Here is a 9934-nt window from a genome sequence, read left to right as displayed (position 1 = left end):
TGGTGAGAGTGGGAACCCTTGTTTCTGACTTTAGAGAAAATGCTTTCAATTTTTTGCCATTCAGGATAATGTTTGTTGTGGATTTATCATAGATGACTTTTATTATGCTGAGGTATGTTCCTTCTGTGCCTGCTTTCTGGAGACTTTTATTATAAATGGGTGTTAAATTTTGTCAAAGGTTTCTTCTGCATCTATTGAGATAATCATATAGTCTTCATCTTTGAATTTGTTAATATTATGTATCACATTGACTGATTTGTTAATGTTGAAGAATCCTTGCATCCCTGAGATAAATCCTACTTGGTCATGATGTATCATCCTTTTAATAACATATTAAAATGTTGTTGGATTCTGTTTGCTAGAATATCACTGAGGATTTTTGCATCTATGTTCATCAGTGATAGTGGCCTGTAGTTTTCTTTTTTTGTGGCGTCTTTGGGTTTGGTATTAGTGTGATGGTGGCCTCATAGAATGAGTTTGGGAATTTACCTTCCTCTGCAATTTTCTGGAAGAGTTTGAGAAGGATAGCTGTTAGCTCTTCTGTAAATTTTTAGTATAATTCAACTGTGAATCCATCTTGTCCTGGGATTTTGTTTGTTGGAAGGTTTTTTATTACAGTTTCAATTTCTGTGCTTGTGATGGGTCTGTTAAGAGTTTCTATTTCTTCCTGGTTCAGTTTTGGAAGTTTATACTTTTCTTAAAATGCATCCATTTCTTCCAAGTTGTACATTTTATTGGCATATAATTGCTGATAGTAGTCTCTTATGATCCTCTGTATTTCTGTGTTGTCTGTTGAGATTTCTCCATTTTCATTTCTAATTTTACTGATTTGATTCTTCTCCCTTTTTTCTTGATGAGATGGGCTAATGCTTTGTCTATTTCATTTATCTTCTCAAAGAACCAGCTTTTAGTTTTGCTGGTTTTCACTATTAGCTCCTTTGTTTCTTTTTCATTTATTTCTGCTTTTATTTTTATGATTTATTTCCTTCTACTGACTTCTTTTTCTAGTTGCTTTAGGTATAAGGTAGGTTATTTATTTTATGTTTCTCTTGTTTCTTGAGGTAAGCTTGTATTGCTATGAACCTTCCTCTTATTAAATAAAAAGTTATTTTTGAAGATTTTGGTTTATAAAGTCAGAGGTTGATACGGTTAGTTTTGTAGTGTGTAATATTGTATTTCATTAATTTTACCTTCACTTTTTACATGATGAGATTTTTTTATTAAGGAAATCTTTATCAATTAGCAAGATTTAGATGTTTTGATTTCACTCACTAACAGAACAAATGAAAGAGGAAAAAACAAAAGGAAACAAAAAAAGGAACTGGCAAAATGTCAAAAGAGGAGGGAAGAGAAAGATCTTCAGGAGAATGGATGCATACCTCTGGAAGGCAGTTGCGCACTGAGCAGGACTGATGGAGTTGTGGGGTCTGTAAGAAGCAGTGCTTCTCTGAACGAAAGTGGGTGGGGAGGAGCAAATGAGGGTGCCCCCATCAATCAGATCTCATCCCAAGACAATTTGGATGCTCTGAGGAATGAGGGTGATGAATCACAGCCTAAGACACTCTGGGAGGCTGTGTCCTGGTTGCCATTTAACATGTATAAAATATTAACACATTTGTACTTGGCATGAAGTGAGACCTTGCAAGGGTTTTCCTGGTAAATATTGCTGAACAGAGCTAACATCCATTTTTTTTAAGTAGGAAGGACATGGAAAATAGAGCCACTAGTTCAATGATGCTCTAGAGAGGAAAGACTGTAATTTTGCCTTTGTCAATTTAAAGGAGTTTTGGCTCACAAAAATGTTATTAAAAGGTTATGCATGGAGATAGTGACCCTGTTTAGCACTTCTGAATTCTTCTAGGAAAGTGTTAAATACGTGTAAGATGGAACCGTAATGAGGATCACTGATCACAAGTGAGAGTACATTATGTTTCTCAGTCAAATCAGACTATTTCAGAATACATTGAAGAAGGGTAACACTTAAATAATTTTAACTGCAGATGGATATTAAAGGGTGTTTTGTGATTTTCCTACTTTGGATGCCCATCCTGTAAATGCATATCCCCTATTGTAAGCAAATTGAAATTAAACATTAATTAGCTTAGAAGTTTGATTATTTATACATATACTGCATGATTTCAAAAACACCGATCAATGAGAGAGAGAGAGATATCATTTCTCTTACGAGGACACATTGTTAGGCTGACTGTTTTTTTTTTTTTTTTTTTCATTAAACAAAATGCAATAGTATTATATTTTGTGTTACATGTAGCCTGAAGAATTCCAGTCTAATGGCTTCTTTTTATATTGCAGAGAATTGTGGCCCAAGGAAGTGAGGTCACAAAGCAGCCCTGCTGGTTTAGCTGGTTTTCTGATGACACATTTTTTTAGACAGTGGAGATGTTCATTCTTCTTTACTCTGGTTCTCTCTCTCTCTGATATGAGAGGATCCAAATATCTGCTCATTTCCTCATGGGTCTGTGAATGAGGCACAGTCTTTATGAGATGGATGCAAATGTCTGACACAGTCCTGAATGGGGTAATGGCAGGAAGGAGCAGCTCTGGGCCTCTCTAGAGTTCTCGATCATGGTTTTTTGGTTTTTTTTTTAACTTTATTTTATTTTTAAACTTTACAATATTGTATTGGTTTTGCCAAATATCGAATCCACCACAGGTATACGTGTGCTCCCATTCCCGAACTCCCCTCCCTCCTCCCTCCCATACCATCCCTCCGGGTCATCCCAGTGCACCAGCCCCAAGCATCCTGTATCCTGCATCGAACCTGGACTGGTGACTCGTTTCATACATGATATTCTACATGTTTCAATGCCATTCTCCCAAATCTTCCCACCCTCTCCCTCTCCCACAGAGTCCATAAGACTGTTCTATACATCAGCGTCTCTTTTGCTGTCTTGTATACAGGGTTATTGTTACCATCTTTCTAAATTCCATATATATGCGTTAGTATACTGTATTGGTGTTTTTCTTTCTGGCTTACTTCACTCTGTATAATAGGCTCCAGTTTCATCCACCTCATTAGAACCAATTCAAATGTATTCTTTTTAATGGCTGAGTAATACTCCATTGTGTATATGTACCACAGCTTTCTTATCCATTCATCTGCTGATGGACATCTAGGTTGCTTCCATGTCCTGGCTATTATAAACAGTGCTGCGATGAACATTGGGGTACATGTGTCCCTTTCCCTTCTGGTTTCCTCAGTGTGTATGCCTAGCAGTGGGATTGCTGGGTCATAAGGCAGTTCTATTTCCAGTTTTTTAAGAAATCTCCACACTGATCTCCATAGTGGCTGTACTAGTTTGCATTACCACCAACAGTGTAATAGGGTTCCCTTTTCTCCACACCCTCTCCAGAATTTATTGCTTGTAGACTTTTGGATTGCAGCCATTCTGACTGGCGTGAAATGGTACCTCATACTGATTTTGATTTGCATTTCTCTGATAATGAGTGATGTTGAGCATCTTTTCATGTGTTTGTTAGCCATCTGTATGTCTTCTTTGGAGAAATATCTATTTAGTTATTTGGGCCATTTTTTGATTGGGTCATTTTAAAATGAAAATCAGTTGACTGACTATATCATCCAAATTTGAAACTAAAAACCATACAGTTTATTAAGAGAACAGTTGGGATAGAAGATAAAATTGGGCTGAGGTTGCAAACATTCTAAAAATAAAGTCTTCTTTATCTCTAGATAAAAATTCACCCAATAATACTCTTCAAATTACCCTTGCAGTTATTAACTATATGGACTAGGGAGAAAAAAAAAAAGTAAGGAACATTTTGAATTGACTGGAAAGCATGATAAAATTACTTTAGAATAAATAAGATATGATTGTGATGATGGTAAATGAAATAGTAAACAGGAGGACAGAGTGTAATCAAACAAAAACAAGTGTTCAATATTCATTCTGTCCTTTGATTTTCATCCAAATCCATGCCTGACTTTTACTCTACTTTCACTTATTCATTACTTATATCAAGATTTCCTATACTGCAGGTGCTGTGCTGGGCTCTGGAGGCATAATGATGGTCTAGAGTAAAAATGCCTTTGAAAACCCATATATCTGTGTTCAGCAAAGACTTCTCCATTACTGTGTCTTTATCCTTGGAGAAGTTATTGAACTTCATCCAGCCTCTGTTACAAAAATGAAAATAGTAATTCATACCTCTTAAGACTAAGTAAAATAATATATTTAATCTTTTAGGTTTAACATTATCTGGCTTATAATCATTCCATAAATGATAGAAATTTATTGTTCAGATACTTGTTATAAATTTATTCAAAAACCACATGTCAAGTATTTAATATAAATCATGAAGAAAGTTGGTTGTACAAGATAAATTACTAAGTAAAATAAAGGTCACATCATTAGGACTGTGACTGACTCTTCCCTGGCTTTCCAAAAGCCATTCTTAAACCTGTCTCCTTTGTCACCTCCCACAATAAGGCTAGGAAAAAAAAAAAAAAAAAAACTTGTTTGACAACCTCCCTGGAAGCTAGAAGAATTATTGGTCAATACCTGATGAAAGGCTGTTTTAGAAAACAATTTTCCCCCCTGATAAAACAGAATTCCTTTTTTCCTGACCATTCCTTTCTATAAGTTTGAAATGATAATCTACAGATATAAAAACCACAACTACCACATCCTTTTTGTAGCTAGGGCAACAGCCAAGATCATTGCCAAAATGCTAACCAGGAACTCTGGCATAACTGAGATGTGCATCAACACTGAATCTGCTAAACTCTGTATATTTATTCATGAGAAAAAGGTCATTATTACTTCAGGAAATGTCAGTCAGGTATTCTAGGTTTTATGACTTCAATCATTCTAATTGATGAAAGAGTTATGTTATTGAATGGTCAGGGTTAGAAGGCAGCCTACAGGAACCATGTCTAATATTTTAGTCTCTATGGGAACAGTGCCTTGGGGTTACTCCTAGAGAAGATGACATGAAAATTATAATTTTAAAAGTAAATAACAGGCTGGATAGCCTGGGAGTTTGGGATTGACATGTATACACTGCTATATTTAAAATAGATAACTAATAAGCAAATGAATTACTTTTGAAAAAAAAAGTAAATAGCAGTTCTCTTTGGTTTCTAAAAGCTTGTCCATGGTTTGTCCTAATGTGGATGTCTTTGGGCTCATCTTGCTTAGAGTTTGCTCAGCTTCTTTAATCTGTAGGTTTCTGTCATTTTCCAAATTTGTAAGTGGTCTGCTGCTACTGCTGCTGCTGCTGCTAAGTCGCTTCAGTTGTGTCTGACTCTGTGCGACCCCATAGATGGTAGCCCACCAGGCTCTCCTGTCCCTGGGATTCTCCAGGCAAGAACACTGGAGTGGGTTGCCATTTCCTTCTCCAATGCATGAAAGTGAAAAGTGAGAGTGAAGTCGCTCAGTCGTGTCTGACTCTTAGCGACCCCATGGACTAAATATGTCAATTAAAAGATAAAGATGGTAATGTGGATCAAAAATCATGACCACATTATCCAGAAGAAACTCACTTGCCATGCTGGCAGTTTGAAAGTAAAAAAGATATGCTGTAAAAATATTAATGAAAAGAAAGCAAAATGGCTATATTAAGACCAAATAAAGCTGACATCAGAGCAAAGAAAATTACCAAATACACAAAGAAACATTATATAATGATGAAAGAGTAAGTCCACCAAGAAGACATGGCAATCCTAAATGAGCATTCATTAAACAATAAAGCTTCAAAATATGTAAAGGAAAAATTGATGAAAATGAAAGGATAAATACATAAATTTACTATTGATGATAATTAAACATTCTCTATAAACCGTGGATGAAACTAGACAGAAAATCAGCAAGGATGTAAAAGAATCCAACATCATCGAACAAAGGATTGAATGCACATTAATAGAATATGGCACGTCTGCATGAATAGCATGTTCCTTTAAAATTCCCATTGAATAAATACCGATATATAATATTGATTGATATAAATCAGTTTAGTTGCTCAGTCATGTCTGACACTGTGACACCATGGACTACAGCAATCCAGGATTCCCTGTCCATCACCAACTCCTGGAGCTTGCTCAAACTCATGTCCATCGATTGGTGATACTGTCCAACCATCTCATCCTCTGTTGTCCCCTTATCCTCCTGCCTTCAGTCTTTCCCAGGATCAGGGTCTTTAACAATGAATCGGTTCTTCCCATCAGGTGGCCAAAGTATTGGAGTTTCAGCTTCAGCATTAGTCTTTCCAACGAATATTCAGGACTCATTTCCTTTAGGATTGACTGGTTTGATCTCCTTGCAGTCCAAGAGAATCTCAAGAGTCTTCTCCAACACCACAGTTCAAAAGCATCAATTCTTCTGCTCTCAGCTTTCTTTACAGTCTAACTCTCACATCCATACATGACTACTGGAAAAACCATAGCTTTGACTAGACTGGCCTTTGTTGGAAAAATAATGTCTCTGCTTTTTAATATGCTTTCTAGGTTGATCATAGCTTTTCTTTCAAGAAGCAAGCATCTTCTAATTTCATGGCTGTAGTCATCATCTGCAGTGATTTTGGAGCCCTCAAAAATAAAGTCTCTCACTGTTTCCCCATCTATTTGCCATGAAGTGATGGGACTGGATGCCATGATCTTTGTTTTTTGAGTGTTGAGTTTTAAGCCAATTTTTTCACTCTCCTTTTCACTTTCATCAAGAGGCTATTTCTTTTCTTTTTTTTCCTTTTGCTTTCTGCCATAAGGGTGGTGTCATCTGTATATCTGAGACTATTGATATTTCTCCTGGCAATCTTGATTTCAGCTTGTGCTTCAGCCAGCCTGGCATTTCCCATGATGTACTCTGCATATAGGTTAAATAAACAGAGTGATGATATGCAGCCGTGACATACTCCTTTCCCAAATTGTAACCAGTCTGTTGTTCCATTTCGGTTCTAACTGTTGTTTCTTGGCCAGCATACAGATTTCTCAGGAGGCAAGTAAGGTGGTTTGGTGACATTATAGGAATCAGTGAACTAAAATGGACTGGAATGGGCAAATTTAACTCAGACGGCCATTATATCTACTCCTGTAGGCAAGAATCCCTTAGAAGAAATGGAGTAACCCTCCTAGTCAACAAAAGACTCTGAATGCAGTACTTGGGTGCAGTCTCAAAAATGACAGAATGATCTCTGTTCATTTTCAAGGCAAACCATTCAATATCACAGTAATCCAAGTCTATGTCCCAACCAGTAATATTGAAGAAGCAGAATTTGAATGGTTCTATGAAGACCTACAAGACCTTCTAGAACTAACACCAAAAAAAGATGTCTTCATCATAGGAGACAGGAATGCAAAAGTAGGAAGTCAAGAGAACCTGGAGTAACAGGCAAGTTTGACTTTGGAGTACAGAATGAATCAGAAAAAAGGCTAACAGAGTTTTGCCAAAAGAATGCACTGGTCATAGCAAACACCCTCTTCCAACAACACAAGAGATGACTCTACACATAGACATCACCAGATGGTCAACATTGAAATCAGATTGATTATATTCTTTGCAGCCAAAGATGGAGAAGGTCTATACAGTCAGCAAAAAAAAAAAAAGACTGGAAGATGACTGTGGCTCAGATCCTGAACTCCATATTGCAAAATTCAGACTTAAATTGAAGAAAGTAGGGAAACCACTAGGCCATTCAGGTATGACCTAAGTCAAATCTCTTATGATTATACAGTGAGTGTTACAAATAGATTCAAGGAATTAGACCTGTTAGACAGAGTACCTGAAGAATTATGAACAGAGAAGAACTATGTACATGACATTGTACAGGAAGCATTGATCAAGTACATCCCCCAAAAGAAATTAAAAGACAAAATGGTTGTCTGAGGAGGCCTTACAAATAGCTGAGGAAAAAAGAGAAGCTAAAGGCAAAGGAGAAAAGGAAAGATATCCATTTGAATGCGGAGTTCCAAAGAATAGCAAGGAGAGTTAAGAAAGCCTTCATTAGAGATCAATGCAAAAAATAGATGAAAACAATAGAATGGGTAAGACTAAAGATTGCTTCAAGAAAATTAGAGATACCAAGGGAACATTTCATGTAAAGATGGGCACAATAATGGGCAGAAATGGTACATGCCTCACAGAAGCAGAAGATATTAAGAAGAGGTGGCAAGAATACACAGAAGAACTGTACAAAAAAGATCTTCATGACCCAGATAATCACGATGGTGTGATCACTCACCTAGTGCCTGATGTCTTGGAATGTGAAGTCAAGTGGGCCTTAGGAAGCACCACTACGAACAAAGCTAGTGGAGGTGATGGAATTCCAGTTGAGCTATTTCAAATCCGAAAAGATGATGCTGTGAAAGTGCTGCACTCAACATTCCAGCAAATTTGGAAAACTCAGCAGTGGCCACAGGACCGGAAAAGCTCAGTTTTCATTCCAATCCCCAAAAAAGGCAATGCCAAAGAATGCTCGAACTACCGCACAATACCTCTCATCTCACACAAGAGTAAAGCAGTGCTCAAAATTCTGCAAGCCAAGCTTTAACAGTACGTGAACCATGAGCTTCCAGATGTTCATGCTGGATTTAGAAAAGGCAGAGCAACCAGAGATCAAATTGCCAACATCCATTGCATCATAGAAAAAGAAGAGATTTCCAGAAAAAACATCTCCTTCTGCTTTATTCACTACACCAAAGCCTTTAACTGAGTGAATCACAACAAACTGGAAAATTCTTAAACAGATGGGAATACCAGACCCCCTTACTTGCCTTCTGAGAAATCCTAGGCTGTATAACATGGCTAAATGAATTTTAAAGAGTTAAAATTTTATAGCATATGTTCTCTGACCACAATGAAATAAAACTAGGAATCAATAACAGAGAGATGACAGAAAATTTTCCAAGCACTTATAAACTAAAGTCTGCTTCAAAATAATCCAAGGATGGAAAAATTGCAGGAAAATAGAATAGGTAGATATAAATGAAACTAAAATGTATCAAAAAATCATCATGCTAAGGCAGTATAAGGGGAAATTTTATAGCACTAAATGTATACATTGGAAAAAAAGAGCAAGTTTCAAATCAGTAATCTAAGCTCTCACTGCATTTCCATAAAGAAGAGCAAAAGAAAACAAACAGTGGACTTTCCTGGTGGCTCATTGGTAAAGAATCTGCCTGCCAGTGCAAGAGACCTGGATTCAGTCCCTAGTCCTGCAAGATCCCACCTGTGTCAGAGTAACTAATGTCCATGTACCACAACTACTGGGCCTGCCCTAACAACAAGAGAAGCCACGGAGTGAGAACCACTCGCACACGAGCAGAGAGTGGCCCTTACTTGCCCCAACCAGAGAGAGCCTGCACACAGCATTGAAGACCCAGCACGGACAAAAATAAATAAATAAAGTTATATTAACAAAAGAAAGACAAGGGAAGGAAGAAAATAAAGACAATCAGAAATGAATGAAAATAAAAATAAAACCTTTAGAAAAAGAATGAACAAAGAAATGTTTTTCTGGAAAAAATCAATAAAATTAGCAAACATTTAGCAAACTGTTTAGCAAAAATGTTTTAAGAGAAAAATAGAAGATTGCCAGTATCAGGAGTGAAAGAAACTTGTATACACTAGTAGGAAAGTGAAAGATACTACAGTTCTGAATATACAGATCTGAAAACATGGGTAAATTGAGCCAATTCCTAAAAGAACAAACAAACAAACAAACAAACACAGATGACCACAACCTACTCAACATAAAGTAAATCATTTGAATGATCCTTTCAGGGCTTCAAAATCACTGCAGATGGTGACTGCAGCCATGAAATTAAAAGACGCTTATTCCTTGGAAGAAAAGTTATGACCAACCTAGATAGCATATTCAAAAGCAGAGGCATTACTTTGCCAACAAAGGTTCGTCTAGTCAAGGCTATGGTTTTTCCTGTGGTCATGTATGGATGTGAGAG

This window comes from Bison bison, unplaced genomic scaffold (genome assembly GCF_000754665.1).
Source record: "Bison bison bison isolate TAMUID 2011002044 unplaced genomic scaffold, Bison_UMD1.0 scf7180017864494, whole genome shotgun sequence".
Taxonomy (NCBI): domain Eukaryota; kingdom Metazoa; phylum Chordata; class Mammalia; order Artiodactyla; family Bovidae; genus Bison; species Bison bison.
Note: the sequence above shows the minus strand (reverse complement) of the source record.